Below are 25,464 nucleotides of genomic sequence, written 5' to 3' on the forward strand. Positions count from 1 at the left end.
TATAAGGTTATATATTATGGGTTTAGTTGTGTATTGCCCTCCCTGAAATACATGTGTTTAGGTCCTAACTCTCTGTACCTCAGAATGTAGCCTTATTGGAAATAGGGTTGTTGTAGATGTAACTTGTTAAGATAAGGTCATACTGGAATAAGGTGGGCCCCTAACATAAGTGGTGTCTTCATAAAAAGGAGAAATTTGGACATACACGAGCACTTTATTATGGAAGAATGGAACTATGTTGCCATAGCCAAGGAAATACCGGAAGTTAGGAGCAAGGTCTGGGCACAGATCTTCCCCTGGTGCCTTCAGAAGGATCATAGTCTATCAATACCTTGATCTTAGACTTCTAGCCTCCAGAACTGTGACACAAATTCCTGTTGTTTAAGCCATTCAGTATGTGGTCTTTGTTATGGCAATCCTAGGACACTGATAGTAATTATAAAATATATTACAACACTTAAAAACAATAATAATAAATATAAGTATATAACAATAATAATAATAATGGTAGATAAGTGTAATCAGAACTGCATTTTATAAGTCTTTCATTATAGCCTGAGAGGAAGAGTAGAAATATTGATAAATTTTATAATTTAAGTCAAATATGCATGTTAAAAATTTAAGGATAAACAACAAAATAATTTTTTAGAAGATTTTATTTATTTATTTATTTGACAAAGAGAGAGAGAGTAAGAGAGGAAACACAAGCAGGAGGGGGTAGGAGAGGGAGAAGCAGGCTTCCTGCTGAGCAGGGAACCTAATGTGGAGCTCAGTCCCAGGACCCTGGGATAATGACCTGAGCTGAAGGCAGACACTTAATGACTGAGCCACCAGGACCCCAACAAAATAATTTAAATGGAATGTTTATAGCCAAACCAGCAGAGGAGGATAAAGGGAAATTGTAAAATCTTTAAAACTCAATATAAAGGGGGAAGAGGGAGAAAAGAAACAAAGAAAGAACATGGTAAATAGAAAAAAAATAAAATGGCATATAAATAAATTCAAGTATATAATTAAGTATAATAAATGTAAAAGAACTGAGCTCATCTATTAAGGATATAAGGTCATATTGAAAAAAATTATCTATATGCTAAAGAGAAGGGATAAATGTAAAACATAAGAATTGAAAATAAGTAAAGAAATGTGGCAAATGGTAACTAAATGAAAACTGGCAGTGCAAAGGTCATATAAGAAAAATTATTCCCTATGCTGTACTTTTCATTGTGAGCACTGAGTAATGTACAGAATTGTTGAATCAATATGTTGTATACCTGAAACTACTATAGCATTGTATGTCAATTATATTTCAAAAAATAATAGAAAGAAAAGAAAAACTAAGACAAAAACAATTTTACTGATAAGAAGGGTCACCTTTCAATGATACAGAGCAAAACTCACTATGACAATGTATTTCAAAAGAACCTAGCCTCAAATATATAAAGCAAGATTTGACGGACATACAGGGAAAGACTGAGCTATTTATATTCATATTTGAAGATTTCAACACACCACTCTCAGTAATTGATAGGACAAGCAGGAAAAAAACTAAGTGCAATTATAGAATGAATTCATTCTAATGGACATAAATAGGTATCTGGGCCCAATAATTAGATACAATTCTTTTTCTTTTCAATTAATCATGAAAGATTGTTAAAAATTGACTGTGTACTAGATTATAAGGAAAATCTAAAAAAAATTCCAAAAGTTTATATAAAAATCACTTTCTCTGACCACACTGCAACAACCAAAAAAACCCTTCTGCATTTTTAAATTAAAAAACTCCTTGGGGCGCCTGGGTGGCTCAGCGGGTTAAAGCCTCTGCCTTCAGCTCAGGTCATGATCCCAGGGTCCTGGGATCGAGCCCCGCATCGGGCTCTCTGCTTGGCTGGGAGCCTGCTTCCTCCTCTCTCTCTCTCTGCCTGCCTCTCTGCCTACTTGTAATCTCTATCTGTCAAATAAATAAATCTTTAAAAAAAAAAAAAACTCCTTAATATAATTCATTAGTTAAGAAAAATGTTATATGGAAAATTAAAAAAATACTGAGAATTGAACAACAATGATGGCACCAGATACCAAAACTTGTGGGATGCTCCTAAAACAACATTTAGAGAGAAAATTTGAGCTCCAGATGAATGTATAAGAAAGGAAGGAAAGCTGACATGAATGAACTGTGTTCAGTTTAAGAAATTAGAAAACAAAGACAACAACAAAAAAAAGAGGATCAACAAAACCCAAATCTGGTTTTTGAGAAAATTATTAGACAAAACTAACAAGATAGGTAAACATATTGTACTATTGATTTTACAAAGAGAATTTACAAATAATATTAGGAATGAAAGGGGTGGCTGGGTGGCTCAGTGGGTTAAAGCCTCTGCCTTCGGCTTGGGTTATAATCCCAGAGTTCTGGGATCGAGCCCCGCATCGGGCTCTCTGCTCAGCAGGAAGCCTGCTTCTCCCCCTGCCCTCTACCTACCTCTCTGCCTACTTGTGATCTCTGTCTGTCAAATAAATAAATAAAATCTTTAAAAAAATATTAGGAATGAAAAAGGAGACACTATCATGGATACAGGCTGAATTTAAAAGCACACTAATAATACCTTGAATAACTTTGTGAATAAATCTGAGAATTACATAAATGGACACCATGAAAAAATAATACTTACTAAAACTGTCTTAAGGAGGAATAAATGACCTGTATAAACCTATGACCATTAAAGAAATTCTATTGATAGTAAAAAACTAGTACAAAAGTTTCATCAGGTCAAGAGGCCTTTTTGTCAGTTTACCAAATTTTCAAGGAATTGATAATCTCTATTATATATAAACTCTTTCAAAAGAAAAAGAAGGAAGCCTTCCTTCAACTAATTTTTGTAGTCTAGCATAATCTTGTCACCCAAACTAGATAGACACACTTTGACAAAGATAAATTACAATATTACTTCACTTATATACATGGAAGGAAAAAAAAACCATAAATATAATATCAGCAAACTAAATCCATTAATGGGTTTGATTTGTGAGCTACCATACCTCCTCATGTCAATTTGGATTTATACCAGAAATATTAAAGAATTGTTTAACTTTTAAAAATTTGTTAATGTCTTTCATCACCTTAAAGAAGAAAATTCATATAACCATTTCAATAGATTCTAAAAAGCATTTATTATAATTCAATATCATTTTATGATTCAAAAACTCTTAGCAAACTAGGAATACAATATGACTTTTAAAATTGGATAAATGTTGGGACATCTGGGTGGCTCAGTGGGTTAAGCCTCTGCCTTTGGCCTGGGTCGTGATCTTAGGGTCCTGGGATTGAGCCCCACATTGGGCTCTCTGCTTGGTGGGGAGCCTGCTTCCCCTCCTCTCTCTCTCTGCCTGCCTCTCTGTCTACTTGTGGTCTCTCTCTCTCTCTCTGTCAAATAGATAAATAAAATCTTTTAAAAAAAGTTGGATAAATGTTATTGACCAAGGAATATTTGGAACGAAATAATGTTGCCCACTATCATTATGTCTATGCAACAGGCAATAAGAAAAGAAAAATAAATAAAAGTTACAAGGATTGGAAAAGAAAATAAACCAAGACTGTTAAGAAAATGATTATCTTTATAATTATTTTTAATACCTTGATATCAAAATACCTTTATAGAAATTTTTAAATATTCTTTCAGTAAACTCTTAGAACTAAAAATAATCCAGCAATGTTTCTGGCTATAAAATATAAAATATATTACCATAAAACTTCTAGGTATGCCAATTAAAGCCAGGATGAGATGTCATTACAGACCTATCAGGATGGCTAGAATAATAATTTTTAAAAAATACAGTATCAGTGACAGAACACAGAGTAAATAAAATTTGCATACATTGCCAATGAAAATGTAAGCTATTATGGAAAAAAATTTGGCACTTTTTAAAATAAAACTAAACATGTAATTCCCATACAGACCTACAATTGCACTTCTGGGCATTTATCCCAGAGAAATGGAAAGTCATGTTTACCAACAAACCTTTACATGAATGTGTAGAGAGCTTGATTTCTAATAAACCCAAATTGGAAAAAACCCAAACGTCTGACAACATATGAATGGATAAAACATATTGTGGTATATTCACATAATGGAATACTAACTTTTGATACATGCCTCAACTTGGATAAATCACAAAGGCAGCATGCTGAATGAAAGAAGCTAGTATGAATAGGTTGCATACTTTATGATTTCATTTATATGACATTCTCAGGAAGAGAAAACTTTAGTAACAGTGTTGTTACCAGGATTTGGAAGTGGAGGGAGAGTGTGACTACAAAGGGATAACATGAAGTCGTGTTTTGGTATGATGGAAGTGCTCTGTATTCTGATTGTGGTGTTGGTTGATACATATAATGTATTAAAATTTATATAACTACATAGCCAAAAGGTCAATTTTACTGTAAATTTAGAAATTTAAAAATTGCTTTATAAAAAAATACATGTGCAGTGTCAGAAGGGTGATCATACATCTCAGTTGGCCTGGAACAGCCCCAATTTATGCCTTTGCCTGGGTATAATTATTAATAGTGTCATTCTCAAAATGTCTGGCTCGAATGGTGCATTATACCATTACTCTAAACAGGACAGCATTTGTTTTCATTTTAAAGCTAGCAAGGCAATAGGAAAAATATATCATTTTTGTTTATCATTAAATTATAGAAACACAGAACTTGCATAGAATACACATTTTCATCTAGGGACAGAGAGAGTAAGGAATGGGATATAAGATGAGATATGACAAAATTAAAAATTAAATAAATACAAGGTGTCTCTCAATAGAAAAAAAGAAAAAAGTAATATTCAATTAACAGATTGTGTCAGAACTTGATCAATTCTATTTTTTTAAACCAAGAAACAGACTCCCAACTATAAACAGCAAACTGATGGTTACCAGAGGGGAGGAGATTGGAGGGAGTGGGTTAAATAGGTGATGGGATTTAAAGAGTGCTTGTGTCATGATGAGCTCAGGGTAATGTATGGAAATGTTGAATCACTATATTGTATACCTGAAACTAATATTACAGTGTATGTTAACTAACTGAAATTTAAGTAAAAACTTAAAAAAATATATAGCTCGACCAATTCTTAAAGCAAGTGAGTGATTGGAAATGTTGTTGGTCCTCTCAGGTTGCTGAAAAGTGAAATGGTAGGGGCTGATGTCACCTATCATCTGATTGTTCTGACTGAAACTACCCCATTTTCTGATACCCATGGGTGGCATTTGTTAAAGAAGACTCTGTAATGGCAATTACATGAACAATAGCTATTCTGAGTAAGGGAACCACTAATACCCTAATGCAGAGAGAAAAATTACAGACACAGTAGCTACCCAAAGACTAGAATATGTTATTGTCACCCACTGCTTTTAATGGGAAAGAAAAGAGCATGTCATTAGCATAAAGTGCATCCTAGAGTGGAATTTTGGAACACTGAAAAAAAAGAAATTAAATTTAAAAAAATAAGAGTGACTCAGTGTGATAATGTGATTTGCTGTTTGCCTTTGACTGGAAGAAGACACACAAGGTTTAATTAAATGCAATTCTTATATGATAATTTAAAGTACACAATTTATTCTATAATCCATTTGCATAACTTCTTTAAAGATTAATTTTTTATAGAACTAAGATTTATTTTGAAGTCTCCACATTAGTCAGGGCAATGCAAGGGAGGCTTTTCCCCTTATGTAAAATTACTGTCAGAGACCATCACCATCCTTCCCCTCAACCCCACCTCTCCTGAAAAAATAGACATAATTCTCATTTGGGTACTCACTGTTTCTTTTTTCATTTGGTCCCCTTTTGCTAAAAATTCCTTTATTGAAGGATAATTTATATACCATACAATTCACCCACTCAAGGTCTACAATTCAGTGGGTTTTTAGTATATTTGTGTGTATATGCAACTGTCACTCAGTTGAATTTAGAATAGTTCCATCACCTTACAAAAGGAACCTTGTACCCTTTAGCTATCACCTTCTATCTCTTCATCCCCCACCCCAGCCCTAAGCAAGCATTTGCTTTCTGTCTGTATAGATTTCCCTGTTCTGTACTTTAATACGAATGAAATCCTATAATATGGAGTTTTGTGAATGGCTTGTTATGCTTATCATGTTTTAAATGTTCATTTATATTGTAGCATATATCAGTATTTCATTCTTTTCTCTGACTGAATAATATTCCATTATATGGATATACCACACTTAGTTTACCATTTGTATTTTGATGAACATTTGGGTTGTTTTTATCTTTTGGCAATTGTGAATAATCCTGCTATAAACATTTGTGTTCAAGTTTCGGTGCAGACATGTTTTCAATTTACTTGTGTATATGCCTAGGAATAGAATTAGTTGACTATAGTAACTCTATGTTCAATTATACAAGGAATTGTCAGACTATTTTCCAAAGCAGCTGTACCATTTTACATTCCCATCAACAATGCAAGGTTTTCAATTTCTCCACATCCTCACCAACATTTTTTATTATCTTTTTGATTTTAGTCATCCTAATGGATTTGAAGTGGCATCTTACTGTGTTTTGATTTGCATTTACCTGATGACTAATGACATTGAGCATCTTTGCATGTACTTAATTGATAATTTCTATATATTTTTTGGAGAAATATTTATTCAAATCCTCTGTACATGTTTTAATTTGATTATTTTAAAAAATTTTTGACTTGTAAGAGTTATATACATGTTCTCTATGTCAGTCACTTATCAGATATGTGATTTACAAAAATGTTTTATCATTCTTAGACTGTCTTTTTACTTTATTGGTGGTGGCCCTTGAATCACAAAAGTTTTACATTTTGATGAAGTCCAAGTTATCTCTTTCTTTTGTTGCCCATACTTTTTACATCATGAAGATTTTCCCCCTGTGTTATCATCCAAAAGTATTTTACCATCAAGTATGATGTTAACTGTGGGTTTTTCATAGATACTTTTTATCAGATTAAAGGAATTTAATTCTATTTTTTTGTTTGAATTTTTTAATCATTAAATTAAATCTAATTAAAAATTAGATTTTGTCAGATACTTTTTCTAAGTATATTGAGATGATCATGTGATTTTTGTTTTTTATTCTGTTGATTTAATATACTAAAATAATTGATTTTCGGATGTTAAACCAACCTTGCATCTGTGGAATGAATCCCATGGGGTCATGATATATTCTTTTTAAATGTTGCTAGATTCAGTCGGCTAGTATTTTATTGAAGTTATTTGATACTTCCTATATCAATTCTACTTCTTTGTACATTAGGAAAACATTGTTACTATAGTATGGCATTTCTTTCTCTCCTTATATTGTTGGCTTAATGGGATGAAATGTTCAATTCTGAACAAGCTAGATAAAACGAACCATGCTAATAACCTCATTTCAGTGTCATATTCCGTTTATGAAACAAAATCTGTTTTATACTTATTTTTACTGAGATATTAACATATAACATTATTTTTGTTCAGGCATACAACATGATGATTCAATATTTGTATGTATTGCAAAATGACCACCACAATAAGTCTAGTTCATGTCTATTACCACACAGTTCCAATGTTTTCTTGTGATGATAATTTTCAAGATCTACTCTCTTAGCAACTTTCAAATATATAATACAGTATTATTAACCATAGTCACCATGTTGTACATTAGTACATCCCTAGGACTTATTTTATAAGTGGAAATTTGTACTTTGTAACCACCTTCATCCATTTTGCCCAATCTCCCCTCCTCACCTTTGGCAACCACCAATTTGTTCTCTGTATCTATATGTATGTTTTTTAAACAAAATTTAAAACTTCATTTTTCTCCAAAGTTTATTCTGTTAGTTGAATTTCTGCTATTGCTTATTTTCCCACAAATTAACTTTTATTATTTTTTATATTTAATTAATGAACTAGATAATTTATCCTTTGTGGCTGAAACTGAATTATTTAGTAACAATTATAGTAAAATGACACTGGGTTCAATTAGAAGGAATTAAGGTGAAAACCGAAGTCTGTAACCTACTTCCTCCATCTGCCCAATCAGATTTAAATAATTTACTCCTCACCCCTTAACACTGTTCCTTTTTTCCCTTTAATGCCAAGCATGCTGTGCTTCATTACCCTTAAGTGATTCATTCCTTCTTCTCTGTCTTCTGCATAAATATGGAGTACACATATTCTTGGAGCTAGGATGGTTTATGTCACTTTTTGCATTTACTGACCTCTCATGCCTGAAATGACAATTTTGCCAAACATTCAAGGACTGCCACTTTTTTTTTTTATTTTCTAACAATACTACATTTGCCTTTATTTATATCATTTTCCACATTTTATTTATTTTTTCAGCGTAACAGTATTCATTGTTTTTGCACAACACCCAGTGTTCCATGCAAAATGTGCCCTCCCCATTACCCACCACCTGTTCCCCCAACCTCCCACCCCTGACCCTTCAAAACCCTCAGGTTGTTTTTCAGAGTCCATAGTCTCTTATGGTTCGCCTCCCCTTCCAAATTTTTTTTTAATAAACATATAATGTATTTTTATCCCCAGGGGTACAGGTCTCTGATCTTAAACATGATTGCAGTCAGTGGGTGTATCTTGTTCAAGGTGGGACTTTGCTTAATTGGTAACTATGACATCTTTCTCAAATAGTGCATTCATTGTGTCTAGGTCCCACCCTCAACATCTTCAGTGACTTTTTCCTCCTGTAATAAGTCAAACTTCCTTAGCTTGTTATCCAAGACCTTCCATATTGTGGCCCACCCTATCTGTGCAAGCTCAGTTGCCATTGTTTTGTATTGTGCACCATTTGCTGTAGTTATCTTCCTCATTGTGTTAGATGCATACTGAATTTTTCTTGCCTTGTTCTCTTTAGATGGAATGCCTCTTCTCTCTTCTACACTAGCAGAAATTCTGTAAGGCCCAATCCAAGCTTCAATGACTCATGAAGTAATCCTTGACTAGATCAACCCTTAATAATATCTGCTGAATTATAGCACTTATAATTGTGATTATTGATTTATAGTAATGACATTTTCTATTGTTAGCTATTGTTTCACATGAACTAGTATTGTCTTAATAGACTATGTAGGCTTTCGGCAGACATTGCTCATATTTCATACCTCTGTTCTACTTGTGGAACAGGATATGTGCTCATTAAAACTTTCTGATTGACTGGAATACCCATTTCAAATTTTACTTCACTGTTTTAAATAACCAGAAGTTGATCACTCTTATCATCAGTTATTCCCAGAACTTTTCTCTTCTGTGACTTTCAGTCTACAGTCAACCATCAAGTATATTTTAACAATATAATACCAAAATAATATATTTTAACAATATAATACTGAAGCAGTATATCTACCATGAAGCTATTATACAATTCCAGGCCTATGAGTATTCCAGTGCTGCCCTGTATCTTGTAAGAATGCTACAATACCAAAAGTAAAGGTATTGTCCTAAGGCAATAAAAAAGTCTTTTCCTTTCTAAGATAGTTCAACCTGTACTCAAAAACAAGCAAGTATGTTCATGATCTGACCAAATTTTTGCTGAGAACCTAGAGCTTCTTAGAGAGTAGCCTAACAATTATGCTGCTACTGCTGGTGATTGTGATGTTAGCAATCTGAGTCTGAATAATATGTCACTATAGGCATAGAATATGAACTTTGTGGCATGCAAAAGCAGTGGATGGTGATCGGTAATTGAAGCTGGACAAGAGGTTAGAACTGAAAGAATTAAGAGTTTGGCTGAACATAAAGGTCCATGTGAAGTTTTGAGTTATATCTCTAGGTATTCAAGATTCAAGCAATCCCCAAGATCTCGTGGCTCAGGCATAGAAGAAATCATAGAAGTACTCAAAAGAGCAACAAGGAGAGCTTTAAGTTGAGTTAATGTTTCCTTCATTTAGAACTATATCATTTACTTTTCATTTGGGCAAGACCCAATCACATTTCACACCAGCTGAAGGCCATGTAAAGCCAGGGTAATTGTCTACATCTGCTTTGAGCAAAAGATGTTGAGCCACAGAAAAAAGATGGTCCTTACATTTCTAGCAAAAGAGAATTTTAATAATGGAATAAGAAGAGACTGAAGCAAGCAATATGTATATACAGGATTTATTTGAGGTGCGGCAAAATATATTGTAAATCAGAATGCAGAGGTTCTGCTTTGTAGCAAATCTGATGACTATTGATTTTGATACTGCTGAAATAAGAAGTTATTCATGCATGTAGGTTCTGTCTGGTACAATTCACATCCTAATTGATTAGCTTCCAATAAATCAGAAAAAAAGGAGGAAGGCAAACTCTGCTTTAAATAACCCAAGAATCATTATAGCTTATAAAGATACTGTTTTGGCATGAGAACTGATTCTGTCTTAGCATTTCTTCTAGCATAAAAAAGTGGGACATCTGAGAGCTAAAGTCATGTTAGAAGGACTGAAGAGATGATAGTTTTTGTACATGATGCTGCACTTGTAGTGCCTAGCAGGGTAGACTCTCAAGACCTGTCAGTCACTTGGCTTTTTAGTTGTGAGATGACTATTGACACTTATGTAGGGGTGAGAATATCTGAATATATACTCCTGAATATCGGGCAAAGTTTGTGATTTCATGAATCTTTTGTCTTGGTCTTGCTGGTCTTCTTCTTGGTCTTCTACCACTCTCATTGTTCATGTTGTTCTCTCATCCCACTCCAAATGCTCTCTCCCTTCCTGTCTAACATTACAAGTTCTATCCATCCTTCAAGGCTCAACAAAGCCTGACCTACCAAGAAAGTACTATTTCATTATTCCTGTACACACTGAGTTCTACTTGCTCTGATTCTCTGTTTTTTTAAACAGTAAAACATCCAGCAATATTTATTGTGTTTCTGTTTCTTAACTTATTTCATTCAAATAAACTTTAAACTGACTGTCAAAACTTATATGTTTGTCTTGATGTTTCCAAAGTGCCTAGCACCACTCTTGGATACATAGCTACATCATATACACACACAACATTTGCTTCTGAATGGGGTCACTTTATAAATATTGTCCAAAGCAGGAACTTTTGAGAGTAAAAAAGAGTACCATTAGTAATTATGCTGGGATTCCTTTGAAATGTTCCCCCAAATAGGGTGGTCTGTTAGATGGGTAGAAGGAGGAGAATAGATAAATAAACATGTAATAAAATCAAATGTTAATGGAAGACTTTAGGTAGTGATTGTTGTAAAATCATGTCAACTTTTCTGTATATTTAAAAGATTTCATAAGAAAATATTGGAAAAATATAAGTATGCTGGGACAAAATGCATAAACCAAGATATTTGGTCATTCTAGTTCAGAGTTGTTAAAGAATTTATCTCAAAAGGAAAAGCATGAGTAGGTGAAGGGATGAAAAGGAGGGAATAGGAAGAAATGCAGCTAGGTGGATGAGCATGGTATAAACTAATAGATTATTTTAAGATCTAGGATTAGGAATCTTGATTTAACATGAAGAATAGTACACCATTCTTCTGAAACTGACAGTTATGTAGAGGCTTTTGGTTATAATGCTTTAAAATGAGTCATGGGAGGGAGCAATGATATGTTTAGGGAGGAGGACTAGAAATAAGATGTTATATTAGCTTCCATTGTAGCACTATTTATGTAGCACAAAGCCAGGCTACATAGAAGCCAGGACTCTGTGAAGCATGTATCCTCTGGAAGCAGACCTTTTGTTTTGTTGACTTCAGTAGAATCTGTTGGCATAACAGGTGGTAAAAGTAAAAACCATCTCATTGAAAATCCGTCAGGAAATCCTGGCTCTCATTGTTACTTTGCTTTACATGGAGAGTGTTCCTAAAAAGAAAATACGGATTTTAATTATTTTTTTTAGAGTAGGCTCTCTTTTCCTATTTAACCCAACGGTTCTCAAACTTGGCTTCACATTGTAACCATCTGGGTAGCTTTAAAAAAATAATTGTGCCTGGGGCCCTCTTCTAGAGATTCTGATATTCTGATTTAATTGAGCATGGGATATGGCCTGGGCATCAGATTTTATAAACCTCCCTATGTGATTCTAAAATTTAAGAACCAATGATATTTTCAACATTTTGAGGAACCTCCATGTTGTTTTCCAGAGTGGTTGCACCAGCTTGCATTCCCACCAACAGTGGAGGAGGGTTCCCCTTTCTCCACATCCTCTCCAGCATCTGTCATTTCCTGACTTGTTCATTTTAGCCATTCTGACTGGTGTGAGGTGATATCTCATTGTGGTTTTGATTTGTATTTCCCTGATGCCGAGTGACGTGGAGCACTTTTTCATGTGTCTGTTGGCCATCTGGATGTCTTCTTTGCAGAAATGTCTGTTCATGTCCTCTGCCCATTTCTTGATTGGATTGTTTGTTCTTTGGGTGTTGAGTTTGCTAAGTTCCTTATAGATTTTGGATACTAGCCCTTTATCTGATATGTCGTTTGCAAATATCTTCTCCCATTCTGTCAGTTGTCTTTTGGTTTTGTTAACTGTTTCCTTTGCTGTGCAAAAGCTTTTGATCTTGATGAAATCCCAACAGTTCATTTTTGCCCTTGCTTCCCTTGCCTTTGCCGTTGTTCCTAGGAAGATGTTGCTACGGCTGAGGTCGAAGAGGTTGCTGCCTGCATTCTCCTCAAGGATTTTGATGGATTCCTTTCTCACATTGAGGTCCTTCATCCATTTGGAGTCTATTTTTGTGTGTGGTGTAAGGAAGTGGTCCAACTTCATTTTTCTGCATGTGGCTGTCCAATTTTCCCAGCACCATTTATTGAAGAGGCTGTCTTTTTTCCATTGGACATTCTTTCCTGCTTTGTCGAAGATTAGTTGACCATAGAGTTGAGGGTCGATTTCTGGGCTCTCTATTCTGTTCCACTGATCTATGTGTCTGTTTTGCTACCCTATGACCCAGCAATTGCACTACTGGGTATTTACCCTAAAGATACAAACATAGTGATCCAAAGGGGCACGTGTACCCGAATGTTTATAGCAACAATGTCTACAATAGCCAGACTATGGAAAGAACCTAGATGTCCATCAACGGATGAATGGATAAAGAAGATGTGGTATATATACACAATGGAATACTATGCAGCCATCAAAAGAAATGAAATCTTGCCCTTTGCGACGACGTGGATGGAACTAGAGCGTATCATGCTTAGTGAAATAAGTCAATCGGAGAAAGACAACTATCATATGATCTCCCTGATATGAGGACATGGAGAAGCAACATGGGGGGGTAGGAGATAGGAGAAGAATAAATGAAACAAGATGGGATTGGGAGGGAGACAAACCATAAATGACTCTTAATCTCACAAAACAAACTGGGGGTTGCTGCGGGGAGGTGGGATTGGGGGAGGGGGAGCAGGCTATGGACATTGGGGAGGGGAAGCGAACCATAAGAGACTATGGACTCTGAAAAACAACCTGAGGGTTTTGAAGGGTCAGGGGTGGGAGGTTGGGGCAACCTGAGGGTTTTGAAGGGTCAGGGGTGGGAGGTTGGGGGAACAGGTGGTGGGTAATGGAGAGGGCACGTTTTGCATGGAGCACTGGGTGTTGTGCAAAAAGAATGAATACTGTTACGCTGAAAAAATAAATAAAATGAGAAAAAAAAACCAATGATATGACTCTTTTTAAAGATTTTATTTATTTATTTGACAGATACAGAGCACAAGTAGGCAGAGAGGCAGGCAGAGAGAGAGAGAGAGAGAGGGGAGGAAGCAGGCTCCCTGCCGAGCAGAGAGTCCGATGTGGGGCTCGATCCCAGAACTCTGGAACCATGGCCCGAGTCGAAGGCAGAGGCTTTAACCCACTGAGCCACCCGGGTGCCCCTGATCTCACTCTTAGAGATGTTGTTAGATCTTCAATTTAAAGGAGCTCTTGACCATAAGGATAGCTCCCAATGACATTATAAATGAACTTCTATGTGAAGAACAGAGTTGGATGCATAGAGAGGGTATTCCTGTTTCTTTGAGAGAAAGGCTAGAGAGAAAGAATAGTGTGAGATTTTGTTCTGTGGACCAGAATTTAAAATACAGCACTGCTTCTAATAACTTATGTGTCTGTTTTTCTATTCCCTGTGATCCATAAATAATCAAAAATTGAATAAATGTTTAATTATTTTTCTTGATAATATACTTCTAATTGTTTTAATCTTGTAAATGTGGAGATTTGGAGGTTTTCTCAGGTCAAAGCCTATCTGTTGTTTTAGAGCATTATATATCTATGTAGGTCAAGTAATGCAATACACATTATACCCTGTCATGGCTAATAGTGAAGTGTGGCTAGATGAAGTGATGAAGAACATTGTACATTCCTGTGTCACCTATTTGATGGAAGAGTCTTAGGAAGTGGGTGAAAGTGCTATTTTACTAGAAAGTAACAGGAGGAAGCAGATTGTAAGCAATCTGTTCTGAACACCTATTTTTTTCTTCTTTTGAGCAGTAAGACCAGTTACTACTTATGTCATCTATTGCTTATTTATTATTGCATGCAACAGTGACATAAGCATCTTTTTTGCAGGGTCCTTGTATATGACTGCAGGTTATCAGCAACCTGTGATTTAAGTGGTTTGGTCACTTGTCAGGAAGAGATGTCATCTGGTAGACAATGTATTTGATTTGCAGGCCAGGATCTGGGGATTCTTGTTTCAAAAGTTATTACTTACTTCATGTAAAATACACACTGGAGTTGTATTATGATTTTTCAGCTTTTATGGGATCTCAAACATTAGACCAGAAAAGTACTATTATATTAGTTTCTATGTTACTTTATCTTTACTCTGCCAAGAGAGGTGTCAGATTTATTTCCTCTAAGTATATTTTCAAGGCAATAACCTGAGCTCTAATGGAATTGGGATTCATATTTGAGAAATTAAAGGCTTTGATATTACAAAAACACATTTATTCTATGTACTTTTCCTCCTTCCCCTACCCCCCTTTTTTTCTTTTTACAGCTTAGGTTAGACTTACTGCTCCAAATCTCATCAATTATTTATCAGAGAATCTCAACTCTACTTTTAATTGGCCTTAGCTTTATTCAAACTAACTATAACAATTTGATTTTTTACAAAATATTCAATCATACTTTACCATATGGTGAACATCATTTATACAAAAAGCTACTTGCTGTTCTACCTTTGGATATTGTTACAGAATCTCAGTAAGGGTTTTCTAGCCATCTGCTTTTCTTTCAAACCTTGAGTTAATGTAGACATCTGCAGTGGTGACTCCAGGGTTATTAAACTGCAGTGTCCACTTGAATGCCCTTGTGCATAACTCTTCAGAAAATAGGACTGCATGAAAAGATCTCATCTCCTGCTTTGATACTAATGTGCCTCAAGGTAGATTTCACTACATGGGAATGGTGTTCATGCATATCTCACATGTTTCCTTCAAGTAGGGTAGCTTCCTTTAAGAATGTCATTGTAATAATTCTCAAACTTACCAAATTATTTGTGGTACAAGTGATCACATTACTAAAGTCTTCTTCACTTTGTTAGAAATAATTTTCCATGGGATTTCTTTAAATTGGAGTTCCCCTGGTAAATTTAAACATCTGTTTATAAATCTATAATTGACAGAAAATGGAAGGAATGAGAAAAATAGGCTAAAGTGCTGTAAATCACTGCTGAAGTCCAGAAATGGAAGCAAATACTCTCTAATACTGTAATATAAGCCAATGTGAAAATGATTCAGTTTACAAAAATTCAGTTTAGACTCAAATTTTCTGGAATGCATTTATTGCATAAGGTGATAAATATTTGTACTTGGATTAATGATCTCTTCATTTTTAAATTGAAGACTACCTTCTTTAGCTATCTCAATAACTTTAACCATTTTATTTAAAAAAAATGTGGTAGCAGGATATGAAGTGGACCTATCTCTAGCTTCCACCTTCATTTGCAATAATATCTGTAAATTTTTATTTGTAATATTTATAAATGTTTCACATTTTGATGGCAATTGACTTAAATGAGATGTTAACCAGGGGGCAAAGAAACAAAATTGAGGGGAATTTCTTTCTGTTTGTTTGTTTGTTTGTTTTAGCAGTGAGGATCAGCAAAATGACTTAACATCCATGAACTGATGACTGAATTATTCAGCTGTGAGAGTAACCTTCAAGTACCACAGTTAGGATGTTCAATTTTGAAATTCAGAGCAGGAAAGACGGCTTTTATGTAATGACATATTATGGTAGATAAATAGTAAGGTTCCTGTAAACCTGTAATTCGCTGCACAGCTATTTTGATCTACTGAGTCGATTGGTAAGACACAGTAAGAGGTAATTTTCTCATTATATCCAGAGGTTTTCCATTCTATCACTGAATATAGATCTCTGAACTGTATTATAGGCATGGGTAATATTCCAGGTGGATGAAGAGGCCAAGCAATTTAATGACAATTTTGTATGATTAAAAACTGAATCAACACTGCTGAGTCTGATAACTGCAAAATCTGATTATTGCCAGCATAGTCTTGACAGTGATGACTTATGTTCATTTTATTCAATGAGACAAAGGAAGGGTCAGCTACTTAAAAAAAAAAAAAGTTTTTCTTGCTTTATAAGCATTTGGTAATATTTGCTGTTATTTCCTCAGAGCTGTCACTGAACTTACATTTGGGATATATTTGGAAGTAAATAACGGCAGAAGGTTTTGGTGGCTTAAAGGAAAGAAAGTGTGAGGTCTCTTAGACAGTCTTCACTAAATGTTGAGCGTGTTCGTACACAAGCAACTTGATTCTTTTTCCCTGGCCAATTGTAAATGCCTCAAGGGTGAGGATCTTGGTTTTCTATTTATTTGGAATTTCACAGTAATGCTAAGCTAGCTCATAGTAAGCATTTAGTGTCTAAAAACACCAAGAAAACTAGCCACATAGTGTCTAGACAGTTCCAAGTCTATAGTCAGAAAACACTCATTCTGTAAACCAAATCATTCAGTACTTTGAGATTTTGGTTGACTATAAACATTCCAATTGCATGTATTCAGGTTAACTGCTCACCACTTCAGAAGGTGCAGCTATTTTAACCCCAAATTAATGATGCTTAACTGTTTCTAATCCCCAAGAGAGACCTTTGACCTATGACAATGGAACATCCTGGAAGGAAAGGAAAAACTCCTTTTGATTTGACTGCAGAATCCAGCAGGAGGAATCACTTTAAGATTTTAAAGGCAAGTTAGGAATGTGGAAATCACAGCTGAATTTCCAAAAAAAAAAAAAATGTGGCTTCAGTTTAACAAATTTCAGTGCCAATTCTAAATGTCTATTCTGAATCCAGTTGACCTGCTTGGAATATACCAGTTTAAATGAGGTCTGTTTTTCTGCTTATAGGTTTCATAGAAATATAGACATACTACTTTCTGCTTAGAATTCTACTTTAGACCAGCTTAAAAGGTTGAGCAGTAGCTGGCATGGTTCATTAGAGGATTTAATTGAACCTGAAAGGTGATGAGTTATATATGTGTATTTACTCACAGTTTGAGGGGTTGTGTTTTCTTTAGGTGTCTTTTTTCAATGTTTTTAAATATACAATAATACATTCTTCAAAGTTATCATTGCTCTTATGTTCCCTCCTTGAGGCTACTTGCTTACTTCAGATTTTTTTTTTTTTTGCCTCTCTTGATTTTGGTTTCAAAATCTATTTTTTTTTTAATTTTTACTATTCTCATACAAAAGTAATTGAAAGCAGTCTAGAGAGCCTTTTTTTTCCTTTAATTATTATTATTATTTGTTTATTTGTTTATTTTCAGCGTAACAGTGTTCATTGTTTTTGCACCACACCCAGTGCTCCATGCAGTATGTGCCCTCCCTATTACCCACCACTTGGTTCCTCAGCCTCCCACCCCACCACCCCTTCAAAACCCTCTGGTTGTTTTTCAGAGTCCATAGTCTCTCATGGTTCATCTCCCCTTCCAGTTTCCCTCAACTCCCTCTCCTCTCCATCTCCCCATGTCCTCCGTGTTCTTTGTTATGCTCCACAAATAAGTGAGACCATATGATACTTGACTCTCTCTGCTTGACTTATTTCGCTCAGCATAATCTCTTCCAGTCCCGTCCATGTTGCTACAAAAGTTGGGTATTCATCCTTTCTGATGGAGGCATAATACTCCATTGTGTATATGGACCACATCTTCCTTATCCATTCATCCGCTGAAGGACATCTTGATTCTTTCCAGTTTGTCGACCATGGCCATTGCTGCAATAAACACTGGGGTACAGATGGCTCTTCTTTTCACTACATCTGTATCTTTGGGGTAAATACCCAGCAGTGTAATTGCAGGGTCATAGGGGAGCTCTATTCTTAATTTCTTCAGGAATCTCCACACTGTTCTCCAAAGTGGCTGCACTAACTTGCATTCCCACCAACAGTGTAAGAGGGTTCCCCTTTCTCCACATCCTCTCCAACACACGTTGTTTCCTGTCTTGCTAATTTTGGCCATTCTAACTGGTGGAAGGTGGTATCTCAATGTAGTTTTAATTTGAATCTCCCTGATGGCTAGTGATGATGAATATCTTTTCATGTGTCTGATAGCCATTTGTATGTCTTCATTGGAGAAGTGTCTGTTCATATCTTCTAGAGAGCCTTTTAAGGAACACTTTTCAAGCTCATAGTTAACCTCCTTCTGATTGAAAACCACAGTAGAACAATGGCAGGAATGGCTTATATAGTAATAATTATCATTTTAAATATTTAAAAATTACCATTAATCCAAATGCATTAATTCAAAGAAACTTCAAATGCTCTCTGGTCACACAGCATAAAATTTTAGGATTGCAAGAGAGTTCCTATGGTCATCTGCTACTTCCCTGTGCATTCTGGAAATCTAATAGCCTCTGAGGTTTCCTTTAGCCTGAGGTGCAAAAGGATCCTGCTGCTTGCTTCATTGGGCTTGGAAATAGTGGGCAAACAAAATACTGTGCAAACACACTGAGCAAACTCTTTAATATACGTATAACTTTATAGTCTTCCTTTTGGTAGAAAGTGTGTTTTTTCCTCCCAGTAGTCAGATATATTGTGCTGAACCAGTGGCAGACTCTAATCTTCTCTTTAGAGCCAGAGCACAAATTTTTAAAATGGTTGATGACAGAAGTTCAGAGATAATAGATCCATATTGGAGAACTGAAAGAAGGAATCCAACCCTTTCCAAGAAGCAAGTGAACAGCTTTGGCCTCATTAATGCCTACTTGCAGGAAGATAAACTAACCTAACCATAGGTCAAGTACATGTTCTTGGGATGGATAATGCTCTATGCTGTGAACCAGAATGTGGAATACTAAATGAATGTGTTTTCTCTACACAAAGGGATCAGTGGCTGAGGTAGAGATGGAGTCAAGAGAAGGGAGAGGGTGAGCGAGACATTGGTAAATGTGGATAGGGAAAATATGGGCTTAATTCTTTTTAAGCAGTGTTGATCATTTTGGGGAGAAAATACTAATAATGATTCTCACTTTGGGAGGGAAGAATGTTATGAACCACTGCTGGTTTTAACTGCATTTACTTATTTATAAAAATATTTCATTATTTTTCAATATCATTCAGGAAATTAAAGGAATGATATCAAACTTTATGTATAAATCTATGTGTCTATTTATTTATACAAATTTCTCTTGGAAGAATCTGGCCATACAAACAGCACTGACAGGCTTTTCAAGGCATAGTAGGTTAATTCTCCTGTGTGACCATCATCAAACAACTTATCTTTTTGCATGTTTTCAACTACATATCTACTTTTCTGACTAGTTATGAGACTAAACAGCATAAGCTGTATGTTTATCCATTTGTTTAGTTACTTATTCATTCAGCAAATATTTACTGAGAGCCTAATATGTGTGCCAGGGACTTCACAGTATAATTTATTCATGTACAATGTTTATTGAACATTATTCTCTACTGTTAAAACCAGTAAATAAATGAAAAGCTCTCCTTTTCAAATCTATTTTTCTCTGCCTTTCAGAACTTTACTTTATACTTCTTTATCTAGATTTAGCCATTATAATTAATTTCCAAACTTCCTTGGATATAGGGAAATTGTCAATTATACATAAATAAATGAGACAATATATATGAAATCACCTTTTTTTAGAAAGAGAGAGAAGAAGCACAACTTGGGAGGGAAACATTTCAAGCAGAATCCTACTAGGATCCTACTAGTGGATCCCTACTAGGAACAGGATCTCATAACACTGAGATCATGACCTGAGATCATGACCTGACCTTGACGAAATCAAGAGTGGGATGCATATCTGATTGAGCCATCCAGGATCCACTGGAATAACTTTTAAACGTATAAAGCCATGGATGGATGCAGGGTGGTATTGCTGTTATTTGTGGTTACTTATCACCCATGATAAGACAAAGATGAATAACTCATATAGAAGCATAAAGTGACTGTATTCCCTCTCTCCCCCAGAAAGTGGCATAGCAACAGCTGGCTTTCTCTTCCCTCTAGTCTCATTCTGTTTTTACAAAAGCTGATCTGCTTTGGGACAGAGTATGATTGTTAAGCCTCCCTGTGGATTACAAGTATGCTTTTAACTGTGACTATTGATGCTGTTGCTTCAGACCCCTCTCTGACTTTCTTTTAAATGATGCATTCTGTAAAGGGATTTTAAAAAATCCATCTCTAACTCTCTCCCCATGAAAAGGGTAGATCAGATTAGTTTTGCAGAGCTGAATTTTCACCAGTACTTTTGCAATACTGGAGTCCGATGCTTGCAGGGAGTCCCCACTGAATTGTAAATGCTCTCATCTCCAGAGTATAGCTCAGTGCACCTCTGAAAACAGTCAGTTGCTTTTCATTAAGTGGTGATTTGATTAGATAAAAATAAAAGTTGCTTGAGCATTAATTTTTGCTGTGGTGCATTACAAATTTATGCAAATTCCCATGCCACTAATTTGCATGCAAAATATAAAAGTGTGATTCCCAGTCATGTGCACCTGTACTGAAGTTTAATTAGGTACAAATATTAATGAGAAGAATAAAGCTTTTAACAAAAGTCACAGCTGTTTGAGGTTTGTAAAATACTGCAAAGAGAGCTTTCGTGTATTAATAATAATTCTGGTGTTTTCTGACTAAACAAAAAAAAATTTTAAGGGAAATCCCAAACAATACAGTTCTTTAGTTACTGGCATTAGGGAAATACAGACAAACAAAGATTGGGCTAAATGACTTGGTTGATTTGATAATCAACATGTGACTGAATTATTTGAAATATATAAACTAGGGAGGAGGTGTTTATTGAGAATTTTATTGCATTCTCAAGGACAATAGCTTGAAGCATGAAGTGAATATTCAGCTAACACCTAGAATGATGCCTAGCACATAACAGATGCTCAACAGGGCCACCTGGGTGGCTCAGTCATTAAGCATCTGCCTTTGGCTCAGGTCATGATCCCAGGATCCTGGGATCCAGCCCCACATCGGGCTCCCTGCTCCATGGGAAGCCTGCTTCTCCTTCTTCCACACCCCCGCTTGTGTTCCTTCTCTCATTGTCACTCTCTCTGTCAAATAAATAAATAAAATCTTTAAAAAATAGATGCTCAACAAATGTTTGTTAAAATTATTTCTTAAGTAAAGTTGATTGATTACATAAATAATTTTAATCATTATAAAAGGAATAGTGTATCAACTTCCAAGTGAATGAAAGACCGTGCTTTATATTTTGGTAAGGTAAGGAAGAAAACAATAATATTTGTTAAATGCTAGGATCTGTGCTGGACACTTTAAATACTTTCTTTTATTAATTATTCTAAAAACTCATGAAGTAATAACCTACATTCAGAAACAAAGAAACTGAGCCTAAGTTTCAACTGAAACTAAATTGAATACATGATCACAATTCATATAGCTATTTTGACTCCAAGGTTCTGGTCTTTTCTCTGTATCACAGTATTCGTATTATTCCATTCTATACCTTGGAGAATGTGCTGGTCCTTTCAAGAGGCCAGTTTTGTTAATTTTGGCAACCAGTGTCAGATTTATCTGAGAATCTAAGGTTCTAAATCAGAACCCCACAAATCTTTGTCACTAAAATATGCACTAGAGTATGAGCTTCCAAATGTAGAGAAGATACTATTATGGAGGGTTGACTTCTGTGACTGTGTTTCTCTTAATATACTTTTACTTACTTTGTCTGGTCTTTCGTGTAGTGATCTGAGTACCACTGGGTAAGAGAGATGCTAAGAAAAAGTGTTTTTATAAATCTATGTCTCTCACTGTTTGTGGTTGTGTGGAATGAGTCAGAACCTTGTTTCTGAATCTTGTTCTTTAAAACTGAACATGATAACATATCCATTCATGGCAGGCCTGAAAGCTAAAGGTATACACTTAATGTTAGAAGTTTTCTATGTTGGTGAAAGATAGAGAGCAAGTACTCCCACCTTATCCCTGTGTGTTTTCAGGGGAAGAAAAGAGTGGCAAAGGGGACAATTTCTGGGTTTAGGTCTGATGTGGCTTTCATACATTGATAGGAGCAGTCCACCGAAGTGGAAAAGAAGTGAGGGAGCCAGAATTAAGTTATTCTGTAAACAATTGTGATTCAGGCAATTTGGATGACAAACATTTTCCTCTTCCACACCTATGTCATTATTTATCACAAAAATACAGGTTTTTAGTACTTAGGCCTAACTCCTTATCCAGGCATGCAAAGCTCAAGTGATCTGGCTTCAATATGCTCCTTCAGGGTAAATTCAAGTTTTGGTTAGTCTTCCTCACAAAGTAACTCTCTCTCAACTGACTGGTGTACTTAACTTGTCCTGAAACTTTCCCTCTCTGCTCATGCATTTTTTGCCCTTTTCTGGAATGTCCCCCTAGTTCTTTTTTTTTTTTCCCATTCTTCATTCCAAGCAGATATAAATCTTTTCTTTTAAGATCTAAATAATATCTCATCGCCCCAAAGACTTGCTTGAAACTTCAGCTCAAAACAGTCTTCCTTTCTTTGTATTCCTGTAATATTGTCTGTTTAATTACCTATGCCTTCTCCCTCCATCCCTTTCTCTCCCTTCTTTCTCTTCCTCCCTTCCCACTCTCTCCTTCTTCTCCTTGCCTCTCCCTCATTCCCTTCCTCTTTCTGTTTCTCTATGCCTCATTTTCTCATTCTCCCTACCTTCTTCCCTTGTCTCCTTCCTTCCTCCATCATTTATTTGTTGAGTACTACAAACCAGTACATAATTGTTTCTGGGAGCAAAATAATTGTCTCAGACAGACACAGGCCTTACCTTTATGGAAGTCATACTTAAAGGGAGCAGACAGCTACTGATAAAAGAAATAATGTATGGCTGCTCTTAAGTAAAGAACATGGCCTCTGAAAGGTAGATGACAAAAGGATGACACAGAGTAAGAGAACTGACCAGAGAAGGGTACAAGGAATGCCTCCTAAAGAAGTGATTATAAGCTGAAGTCTGAAGTTAGTCATTAATCAGTCATTAATCATTAATCTGAGTAGTCATTAATCAGGCTGAGGAGTAAAACCTGGGAAGAGCATTGCTGGCATTAAAATTGCATATGGACAGTACTGCCATAAAAGGAGGAGTGGGTCAAGTTCAAAGTAATAAAAGAAGGCCACTGTGGTTGGAAGGCACTTATATTTTTTTTTCTTTCTCATGCTCCCTTCTCAAATATATGATAATTTTGGACAAGGATGATATTCAATTCTTTTGAAAGGACCTTAATGATCTGAGTCCAAACCCCAATAAGTCCTGGAATGTTCAATGGTTTGATGAAACTCATACATATAGTGACATGGGTTGTCACTTGTATATCCGATCCCTATGTCCAATGTTCTGTCATTGAAATTATTCTTTGTAATTTTGTAAATAGTGCATCTCTGGAATAAGACTCTGCATGTGGGAGATGGTTGAGAAATGCTTTAATTTACACGTGGTGACTGTGTAATCATCTGTAGAATAGGGGAGAGCAGGAAGGTGTAGAAACAAAAGGTGTTTCATTTTATAGAATTTTATAGAGAAAAGTATAATCCATGTTCAACACAAGGAAGCACATGTTAGGGAGGATATTTATGCTTATAAAAAACCATGGTAACTGTGCTTTGGAATACATAGGATAAAAATTCAGTCTTTGAAGAAAATTTGTGTGAAAAGAGATGAAGGACGTTGTAATGATGAGAGTTCAGAAAATCTTAGATTTAATCCTGTTCTAAATAAGTATCTTGATATTTAAAGATAAAAAGATAAACAATAATTTGGTTGGGGCTTCATTGGTGTGACAGTTTTAAACCATGGTCCTAAAATTCTTTGACATTCTAACTAGATAGGTGTGGACTTTTAATCCTTCTCCTTGAATGTGGGCTCTGTGATGGTTTGACCAACAGAATACAGTGAAGGTGACAGTATGCCACTTTCTGGGTCTAGGCCTTAAGAAACTGGCATCTTCCACTTCCTCCCTCCTAGGAAGCTTACTTTTATAACCTAGTCATCATGCTGTGAGGAAGCCAAGCAGCTCAAGGAAAAACCACATGGAAAAGAACCAAGGCCTCTGGCTCACAGCCTTGGGTAAGCTTCCAGCTCCTACCTACCAGCAATGTGAATGAACCATCTTCAATGTAGATCCTACTGTCCCCAGTTAAGCCACCCTAGCTGATTCTTCATAGATCAGAAACAAGCTGTTCCTGCTAAGACCTGCCAAAAATTGCAGATATATGAGCCAAGTAAATTATTATTGTTTGAAGCAACTAAGTTGTGGATTGGTTTTTAAGTAATTAATAATCAATACATTTGGAGAGATCTTTCAGACTTGCTGAACATTGGACAAGTTAGAAAGATCTCAGTTTTCATGAAAGGCCTTTCAAATTTAGAAGTTGGAGGCAAATTGAGGAAGCCAAGAACAACCTGCTAAATTGAAAGACTACCAAAACAAATCCATCAATCAGAGGGAGAAATTATGGGGTCCCAGGGAAATGTAGTAGTAAAAATTTGATTTAGGGTGAGTGGATAGAAGATACAGAAGAACTAGAGAGCAATGTTTGGATTCTAAGAGAATAAAGTTTGAACTAGGTGAGATGGCAAATGATCCATTCACAAACACAGGTTAAAATAGGATAAATAGGGCTAAAGACGAGATCACCAGCAGAGATGTGTCTGAGGTCCTTGAATATCTGGCCACACATTGGTAGTGTCTCTTCCTCAACCTGGCTCTGGCTCACAGTTTAGCCCCTGCATGCCTAGCCCATCTGCTTCCCTACAGGGTCTTGACACATGCTATTCCAAGCGCCCTAAGGGCACTCAGGGTTTCAATTTGCACAAACTGATTGATATCCCTTTCAGTCTATGTATCTCAGCTCAAAAAGTTGATATATTTCAAAATTCCATGTCAAAAATGGAACTAGAGTTTGAAAGTGAGGTTTATTTATACATACATATAATTCCCTTTCATTTATATGCAATAAAGGTGAGGTTTATGTCCCCTTAGGAGTTTTGGGGTCAAATTGCCATGGCTTTTAA

The sequence above is a fragment of the Meles meles genome, chromosome X (assembly GCF_922984935.1).
Source record: "Meles meles chromosome X, mMelMel3.1 paternal haplotype, whole genome shotgun sequence".
NCBI lineage: Eukaryota > Metazoa > Chordata > Mammalia > Carnivora > Mustelidae > Meles > Meles meles.